General features: G+C 43.2%; 1 long non-coding RNA gene across 1 annotated transcript; it reads right to left on the bottom strand.

Annotated features, from left to right (window-relative positions):
- Positions 1-1,641: 1,641 nt before the first annotated feature.
- Positions 1,642-9,839, bottom strand: LOC145354212 (uncharacterized). The gene is made up of 3 exons (XR_013888827.1): positions 9,753-9,839; positions 2,771-2,823; positions 1,642-1,917 (listed from the first exon to the last, which is right to left on the bottom strand). It is a non-coding gene; the product is annotated as an uncharacterized LOC145354212 (long non-coding RNA).
- Between the last annotated feature and the right edge of the window lie 412 nt (positions 9,840-10,251).

Raw genomic sequence — 10,251 nt, 5'->3', positions numbered from 1 at the left:
CATGCTTGGAGACAGGCCTCCATCCCACTAAAGCATAAATGGTATTTCCCCCACTGACCAGGGGAGCACCACCAACCCCTCACCAAAGAAGGGCATCCTCTTTCCCCACCCAGAAATAGCGGGTAACACCCTTCACACCATGCACACATGAGGGTGGCCTGACGTGACCCTCCTCCACCCTCAGACAACCCCACAAGAACCCTCCTCCCTCAGATCCTCTACACAGGCCTTCTCCCCCTTCAGACACCCTCCCACACCAACCTCCTTCCCCCTCAGACCCATACTAAATCTCTGTGTATACCACACACCTTGGCAGTGCCAACAGTGCCTTTTAGCACTGACATCCTTGTCTGGTGCCCTGGGCCCCAATGGGACTCATAGAGGTAGGTTCAGTGGTCATTTGCCTCTCTGCTGCTGTCAAAAGGGATGGGAGGGCTTAGGCTTGGGGGCAAGGTGTTGACCTCATTACTCTCCACCGGGATAGGATGTTATGGCTGAATTGCCCCTTCTAGCCCTGGCAGACCTGAAGATCACTCCTGGCATGGTGATTTCATGTTGTGGAGATGCCGGCGTTGGACTGGAGTAAACACAGTAAGAAGTCTCACAACACCTGGTTAAAGTCCAGCAGGTTTATTTGGCAGCAAAAGCCAGTAGCTTTTGGAGCGCTGCCCCTTCATCAGGTGAGTGGGAGTTCCATTCACAAACAGGGCATATAAAGAGACAAACTCAATTTACAAAATTGGCTTTCTTGTCTGGTTCAGACCCACCTGAACCAAGAAACCTTATCTCTGTACACTGTTTAAACATCTTGAATTTGGATATTCGGTCAAATGCTTCCAAATTCAATTGGGGATTTTTGTGGACATTTTGACAATATTCCTTTGACCTTCCTTCTACCGTAGAACCTGATGTGTGTCACTATTTCTGCTTCCATGTGTTTTTTTGAATCACAGCCCATTTTCATCATATCCTTCCCTGGCCCAAACCTTTGTTTGGTTGACTCTCTCTCCCTTACTACTGACCTGGCCCCACACCCTGGCCACTCTTCTGACAGAGTTAACTCAGTGATAAGCCACTCAATGTGCTGTCCTACTCACCACAAGGGATCTGTCTGCTTACCAGTTTTTAATCTGAGCACTATTCTGACCTTTGGGGGGAATTTTCCTGTCCCACCCGCCAAGGGATAGGTAGCAGGCGGGGTGGCAGACCATGCAAAGGTCCATTGACCTCGGGTGCGATTTTCCAGTTTTGGGATGAATGTGGCTGGGAAATCCCAACCTGCGTCTTCAAAGATTTCCTGTGCAGTCACCATGCTGTGATTTCAATGCTCTCCAGTGTTGTAGGCTAACCAGAATGTCAAAGCTCGTCTCATGCCACAGAGCGTTATCTAGGACCATTCACTATGTTACACTTGTACTGAATCCTGCAGCCAAGATGAACGCATGTCGTTTAGAAGGAACTATGCTGCCTACAATGTTGTGCGTGTGAGGCTTGATATAAAGGCATGCCAAAGATTGTGCAAGCATGCTGTGTGTTCTTTTATTGAGATGAGGCACATGGAAGAATTTATACAGAGGCATAAAACTTGAGGACATTAAAGCTGCAGAGCTGTGCGTGAGTTCTCTGCTGAAAGCAAAATTGAAGCTAAAACTGGGTCACATCTCACATTTCCTTTTAGTCATGCTGTGTTCCCTTAAAGGTATATTGCAGCAAAATGCATATTGCTGTATAAGGATACCTTGCATACCAAGAGTTAAAGTGGGACTGGGAAACATGCTGGGTGGGATTTTCTTGGTGAGCTTGCCCAAAACTGAAAAATCCAGCCCGAGGTCAATGGGCCTTTACATGGTCAGCCCTGCCTCCTATGTAAAGAGGCACATGCCCTCTGTCTAGATCAATTGTGGACTGGGCAGAGACCTGTGTAGAAGAAAGCAGGGAGTTAGTAAATATACTGCAAATATATATGTAGTTATGTGTTATCAATACAAGACTCAGAACCTGAACATACAAAATGCAACTCATAATACAAAGGTGTTTTTTTTAATGTAATAAAGGATCCTGCATCTACCACCTTTTTAGGCAAAAAGTTTCAGATTGGCACCACCCTCTGGGTGAAAACATTACTTGTGCATCCATTGTTCTTTTTAAAAATGTAATTTCTTGTCAGAAATGCTTACTGAAGTGTCATCTATTAAAGCATGCAGCTCCTCAACTATAAAGAAAATTATTTGCAAGAATATATTCTGCCCCTCCGAGCATCACGCCAATCATAGGTAAAAGCCAACAACACAGACATTTCCATTTGGAGGATGAAATTTGCACGCTTCTCTGTTGTATCTTGCAATTGCTGGAATCTTATCACCATTCACACTGATGGGATTTTCCCAACCCGCTGCAGTGAACAGAGGCTTGGCTGGCCGCCAAATTCTCCAGCCTTGCTGCAGAGGGAGCATGGCGTGAACAGCAGATAAGATCGCACCCACCATCTCACACATGAAAATCAGATAAAATGCACTTCTTTGCAGCAGAAAACATTAACAATTGCATGGATCATGTTGAGTCAAATTCAAATGGTCGCCTCATAGGGCGGGATTTTCCAGCCCTGCTCACCCCAAAGCCAGAAAATCTTGCTCAAGGTTAACAGACCTTTGCATGATCTGTTCTATTCCTCCCCACCGTTCTTTTACCCTCCGTCCTTCAAGGCCTCTTGTCTCCATCAGGTTTTTTGCGTCTGAAGGATGGGGTTATCAGAGATTGATTTCCTTCATACCTGCTCTCCACGATCGCCACATCGAAGGTCATCCACAGGTTTTGGTTTCCCTCCTGTTCAGATAAAACAATCAGCTGTCACAACATGCTCTGCCTAATGGTCCAGAACTGAGAACGTCAGGAACAGCCCCACATATCTTACTGAGAGCTAACTCTGCAGCAGCTAAATTAGGAGGAGTACCTGAGTTTTGTATAATTTATCAAAATTCTTTGCCGAAACCACAACTATGGTTGAGTCACATGCTGATTTATTGAGAGCAGTTGCACTGAAAAAAATATGAATAGAGAAAGGTCTGGGCATTCAGACAGTGCCAAATAAGGAGCAGTCACGATGGACGATGTTGTGGGGAGGGAGCTGCCTTATCAGAATCCAGGGCAGCGCCCCAGGCCTTCATTTGACCAACATTTGACCTGTTACTGAAGCCTTTAGAACACATCAAACAATTTGTTCTTAAACACCTTCTGTATTTGCTTTTCACTTACCAGCCCACGAGTAAAAGACATTTCAGTCCACTGACAATATAATAGGGGTTTGTGTCTCTGCTGGAAAACAGATTCAACTTCTTTTCCATGGGCTATATTTTATATGGCTTGGGTGGGGTGGGGGGGGGGGGGTGCAGGGGGAGGAGCAGAGATGAACAACACACTCCTTTAACCACATCCCTCTCCCACCGACCCCTGTAAAATTTAGCCCATGAAAAAGTTGAATCTGCTTATGAGCAAAGTCACTAACCCCCATTATGTTGGGAAGAGGAGTATCGCTTACCCTCCCCCCATTAGTAAAGTTGGTTGCTAAGGCTGCCCACCCGCTATAATAAGCTAGGAGTGGCTTTAGTGAAATGCAGATAGGACGATCACCCCCTCAGAGACAGGAAGTCTTACCCGAGGGAGTAGCTATCAATCTGATTGGCCTGCAGCCATTAGTTGCCCTAGTAGTGCCAGAACTCAGGAGGGACTACACTCACTCCCCGAGAAGAAGATAACATGGGGACATGACTCAGATAAAGTCAACAATAAGGATCGGTGTACTTCTTCAGTGCGTTCTCAGTGAGAAGCCTTTATTGAACTGATCTAAAGATGTCTGCCTCCAGAGGCAGCCTCATGGCTCAGTCACCTGGAAGCCAGAAGTGTCAGTCAGACTGGTTACATTTCAAAACCCCACCATGGACTTTTGGGTGTGGTGGGATTGTGGATCATCGAGAGCGGGTGGGAGGAGGATGCAGGAGGGTTTTGGAAGCTGGGGGAAGTACAAAGAATGGGGAGCGTAACATTTTGGAAGGATTCCCGCAATATGCACAGCACCTCCTCTTCCCCACCTCCCCTCCCCCCCAAAGAAAAGAGGGGCACCTCAGAGGAACAACTAACTTCATTCCTTTTTGATGCAGGTCAGCAAGGTACTGATATAATCTATTACTTACATTGTTCTGGTCCTTAATTAAGTGATGAAATTATATAATTTATGTGCACTTTAGTGTCTGTGATGTAGGAAAAGTGTGTTAATTTATAGTTTTAATTTAACATTCGATCTTTTAATATCCTGTCCATCAGACCCCTTACCTACTGAATTTGTCTATTTTTATTATTACATGATGGTTACATTTCCACGTTCTGAACCTGATATTCAGCCAACGTACTGTAATGATACTGTGCCTTTAAGTAATGTATTTTAATCATGCTCCTCCTCAAGATTGTATTGGCACCATGATGTCCGTACCCAATGTCCTCTAATTGTTACTGAAGCAATATAATGGATATCGTGCTGATTTTAATCTGGACTAATACAGTGTCCTGAGGTTTTATAGACCTTTGGGAATTGCTGAGTGCATCTTGATTGACAGTTTATGTTATATGGTTAGGGATAGCAATGCTTCAGAGAAAAGTCTAGTTTCAGTTTAATTTTCTCAGTTTCTGCCAAGACTTGGTGAGAGAAGTTAAGTTTATTTATTGGTGTCACAAGTAAGCTTACATTATCACTGCAATGAAGTTACTGTGAAAATTTCCTAGTCGCCACACTCCAGCACCTGTTCGAGTATACTGAGGGAGAATTTAGCATGGCCAATGCACAGTCTTTCAGACTGTGGGAGGAAACCAGAGGAAACCCATACAGACATGGGGAGAATGTGCAGACTCCTCACAGCCAGTGGCCCAAGCCAGGAATCGAACCTGGGTCCCTGGCATTGTGAGGCAACAGTGCTAACCACTGTGCCACCGTGCTCCCCAAAACACACCAAAGACAGTATTTTTTTTTCTCTCTCTCTCTCCAGAGGCTTTTGAGAAAGTTCCAGAACTGGGAAGCTGCAGAGAGTTGCTCCAACTTACAAAGGACTAATTCACAGCACATGTAAAAAAGGTAAAAAGCCTGCAACACGTGAGCATACCAGTTTCTGTGCCAAGTCTGGAAAGGGGTGTATGGCTATGGGATAGGAGTTTGACTTGGAACAACATACATAGCTAGTTGCTAAGATTTATTCGACATCATGTTTGAACCTTGTCATTGGTAGGAGTTATGCGAATTCTTTTTATTATGTTTTAATGGTATTCTTAAATAAGCTTTGTTTGATAAAAGCTTCCTAGTGAGTCACTTGACTGATACCATTCTCACCCTTGCCAAAATCAAATGTAAAATTTAAGGTGCAGGCTAACTTCATAAAACACCCGGCCATTTCTGGCCTTGGTCATAATAATATGAAACATTACACCTCGATTCAGCTTTTGGGCTGCAAATGTGTTTCTTAAGTAAAATACTATTAGTATCTATCTTGTTCCCTCACTCTTGCCAGGCACATGACACAGGGGAGACTAGAAATGAAGGAAAACCAGAAAAACAGGCCCTAAAAAGGTGTCACAAAAGTAAGTGAGTAAATGAACAGTTGAAGATAGAAATCAAGAATTATCAGAAAATTGGCATAAGTGTCAACAAACTCAAATCTTTAGCAGTAGTTACATTAAAAGTGGGAGGCAACGGCATTGTGGTATTGTCGCTGGACTGATAATCCAGAGACCCAGGGCAGTGCTCTGGGGACCCAGATTCATGGCAGATGATGAAATTTAAATTCAATAAAAACCTGGAATTAGAAGTGTAACAATGACCACAAAACCATTGTTAATTGTAGTAAAAATCCATCTGTATAGCATGCAAGGAACAATACTTTTCACTGTATACATGTGACAATAATAAATCAAATCAAAATCAAAATGTTCTTTAGGGAAGGAAATCTGTTGTTCTCAGCTGATCTGGCCTCCATGTGACTCCAGATCCACAGCAATGTGGTTGACTCTTAAGTCTCCCCTCGGTGATGGGCAATAAGTGCTGGCCCAGCCAGCAAAGCCCACATTCCATGAAAGAATTTTTTAAAATTCGTAGCAAACTATTTTCATAATCGTTAATGTTATCTGATCTACACTAGCGCACTTCAATATATATCCATGACATTTTCATTGTGGGGGACATATTTCAAAGGCCTATAGAAGGAGCTTTATTGGAGAATAAGATGTACGAATGGATATATAATTGTTCAAGTTGTTCATTGTAATGAAATTAAAAGACAAATGCCACATTCATTATCCCTGTGCAGAAAACCTGATCTAATGAACTGAAGACCAACCAGGATTAGTCCGGGATCCATAGCAACAAAAACGTGCATTTCGACAGCGCCTTTAATAACAGTCTCCTTCTGCATCACAACACTTTTACCGTTCTGTGATTAGACTGATAGTGCGATCGAGTTCACATCCAGTTGCTCTGAAATTTTAGGGAGCACGATAAATATTGATTTACTGAAGTCTTCTGGGATTTCTCCCATCTCGTAAACCTCTTAGAGATGAGAGTCAGTTTGTCTATTCCAAAGACATAGGAAGAGTTGGGTGTACATCTGGCTGACGCATCAAAGGGAAACATGGAAATGTTATCATGGAAAGGAACCAAGTGGTTACAGGATGGGCTGCATAAAATACAAGATTTATCTGAGGACAACAGACAAGAAGAAAAGTCAATAATTAAAAAAAGTATGGATGGCCTAAAGATGATGAACGACTAAGTTAGAATGGCAAAAAAAAGAAAAACAATAAAGGCAAAGACCCTGTGAAATAGTCACTGAACAAATTAGCCTGAGTTTCATTGGAATAGCACCCAGAATCAATTACCACTCCACAACTACGTCCTTCATCGAACCATAGAATCCCCACCGTGCAGAAGGGGCCCATTCAGCCCATCAAATCTGCACCGACAGCAATCCCACCCAGACCCAGGCCCTATCCCTGTAACCCCACATATTGACCTGCTGACGCCAAGGGGCAATTTAGCATGGTCAATCCACCTGACCCATACATCTTTGGGCTGTGGGAGGAAACACTCACAGACACGGGGAGAATGTGCAGACACCACACAGGCAGACACCAAAGGCCAGAATCGAATCCAGGCACTGAGAGGCAGCAGAGCTAACTACTGTGCCTCTCAGTGCCACCCTAATTACCTGAATGTTTTCTTCAACCCTATCTCACCTGACATTCCACCTCAGGCCAAGCAAGATCTGGGCAGTGTAACGTGTCCCTGGGCCTAGTGTCGAGGGTTAACTCTGTCTGGTTCACGGAGGCCACACCACCATTTTAATGGCACCGGCTGGTGAAGACCAGGCAAGTTTAAGGTTCAGCCAAGTTTAAAGTGTCTTTGACAGTCAAAGAGAAGATAAGTGTGTAAAATAGGCAATTAGGATTAGAATTTGGGGATAGGGGTTTTTTGGTGGGGGGGAGATTGGGGAGGTGTGGGGGGGGGGAGAGGGTGGGATTTGGGGGGTGTCTCGGCAGGGATGTTGTGTCGGGTCAGGCATTGTGGAGGAGGAAGGGAAGAAAGGTGAAGAATGTACGTGTGGAAATGGTTTTAATTCTTCCATTTTTTTCCTGGGTAGCTATTTATGTCACCCAATTGGAACCATCCAAGGTTAGAGTCATAGAGCAGTGCAGCATGGAAACAGGCCCTTCAGCCCAACTGGTCCATGCTGACAATGGTGCCATCCCGGTTGCTGGCATTTGGCCCAAATCCCTCTAACCCTTTCCCATTCATGTACTTATCCAAATACTTTTGTGATTTAAGTTTGCGATTTAAATCATATTTCCAGTGGGTCCCAGTGCAGGGCAATTTCTCAGGGGAAGTTCGCACTTCCAGACAATTGCCATGTAAACCTTACCTGTGAACAGCCGGGGAGAGTAAGTGGAGGAGGTTCCCCAGCACAACTTCGGGCACCCACACCGCGCCCCCCTGCCCCTCCCTCCCTCTCAGCTCCCCACCCAATTTGGAATAGACAAACAGAACCTGACTACATTTTTTTATACTGGTTACTAGGGAAAAGCTAATTCACTGAACATTGTTTCATTTAAAGTTGCACTTTTCAGGACCACAACTACAGCATTAAGCAAGGACTTATTGTATGCGTCAGTCAAGTGCTAAAGCCCCCTCAATCATGATGCTCCATTACCTTCAGAAAACTCAGAAGGAACAAAGATTAAATTCAGATTAATATGCAGGCCGAAAAGAGAACAGTTTTTTCTTTGCAAAGGTGGGTAAATAAATACTCAGTCATTTGTAACTCTACGCCTCTTTGCAATGTTCAATTACAGTAAATCAGTATCCATGTCAATAAATAATGTACTAGTTTCTGCTTGTCTGTTGCCTCCTTATGAAAGCATAATAACAGTACAATATTCCAAAAGCATTGCCACAGCAGCAAACCTCATTAACCTCCCACAGTAGCAAGGTTCTGACAAAATGAGCTTACAGATGCTTTGGGCGAAGCAAATTGCAACAAACTCAATCTCGTGCTCTTGTAAACAGCAAAAAAAGAACTTACGATATCAAGGCTATTGTTTCTGGTTGGCAGTTGAGTAATTCGGACGAGGGTAAGTGCTTAGCGATAATAAGCTTTTCAACAAAAAGACAAATTGTTGACTGCTAAACATGATTCACTTGAGTGGAGGGACTCAAAAAACCTTCCAATTAAATCAGATCCAATTGACATCTGGGGAAGAAGAATGACCCTTCATCTTATCAAACCTGTGTGTGATTCGCCAAGACTCTGCACCCCACCATGTAAGTTAGTCAGATGTGACAGGTAACTTGACTTAGTGCCCTGCAGTTCTATTATAAAAAGAATAGAACACTTGGTTTAGCATCAACAATGACGGCTCTGATAGTGGTATAGTTAACCTTTTCACCCGGCTTTTGTGCTCATGGAGACATTTTATTTTGGTCCCTGTGTTTTGAATACTGTTATACTCACTATCATATTTTGTTATTTGATTGAGTCGGTAGACATTGGACACATGACTATAAGGTATATATGTCCTATCTACAGGGATTTGTTTCCCCCTCTCTCTTTCCTAATTTTCCCTTGACTAAAATCCTAGACCCAGTTAGCTTCATCGAATAGGATTGAAGGCTCAGTAAAGAAATGGGTGATAGATTCAGTAATGTTTTTATACTTGTTTCTAATTTGCAAAGTTACAATGTTAAAATCTTTAGCTTTTCCACACTATTTAACATGGGGACTCATGACACAGGCAATGCTCAAGGATTAATAATTGCCAGATTTTCCAAAACGCATTTTGTTTCACTTCTGTTTTACCATGGAGCACTCTTAATTAATTAAGAGTGAATTCAAAGATATCATTATATTGACTATCAAAACTTCTATAGATACATTAGGAGCTTAATGCAAACTACAATTTTGAAGCAGCGTCTTTGAGGATTTTAACCCTCTATTGACAGTGGAAAACCAAAGACCTATTTTATTATAAAGATAACATGACGAGCATAATTTATCATTAAGAACTATTGTGAAATTCTCAGTGGGCTCAGAGTTAGTTACCCTCAGCAACAGAACCAATGGTACAATCGTGCAAAGTTGGACTACCATTCTAGCACATCCTCCTACTCTTTTATACCCTAGGCTACAACTAATAAAGGAAAGTGTCCTGTGTACTGTACCTACCAATCCTGCTGCCTTTTGAGATCTGCAGACATCAGGTGGGATTTTCCACCCACCCCTGCTGAAAGGATCTTCCGGCGCTGCCTACAGCAACAGGGGGCGTGAACAATGGGCCATCTCTGCGAAACATGGGAGAGGGATGGGGGTGGAATTGTGCCCATTCCTTGCTTCAATGTAACAATCATCCTTGGTTTCCGAGTGCATTCACACTGCTCCTGACATACCTTTAAAACTTAATGATATTGGAATATCAGAAACAGTACAATACCAATTAACTGTGACCCGTCAACCATTAAATTATTTGCAGCCAAAAAGATTTTTGAAAAAATTTCAAGTAATATATTCAGACTTTGACAACAAGAATGGGACAGGCCCCAAACTCTGTAATAAGCTTTATAACGCTGTCCCATTTTTGCCAAAGGACATTTTAAAACCCCTATGTTTGATGACTTGTGTAGTTGGCAGGCCATCACCACACAAGGGATAGGCATAAAGTCTTGTT

The sequence above is a fragment of the Carcharhinus amblyrhynchos genome, chromosome 17 (assembly GCF_965287045.1).
Source record: "Carcharhinus amblyrhynchos chromosome 17, sCarAmb.v2.hapA, whole genome shotgun sequence".
NCBI classification, from domain to species: domain Eukaryota; kingdom Metazoa; phylum Chordata; class Chondrichthyes; order Carcharhiniformes; family Carcharhinidae; genus Carcharhinus; species Carcharhinus amblyrhynchos.
This window is presented reverse-complemented; position numbering and strand designations above follow the sequence as displayed.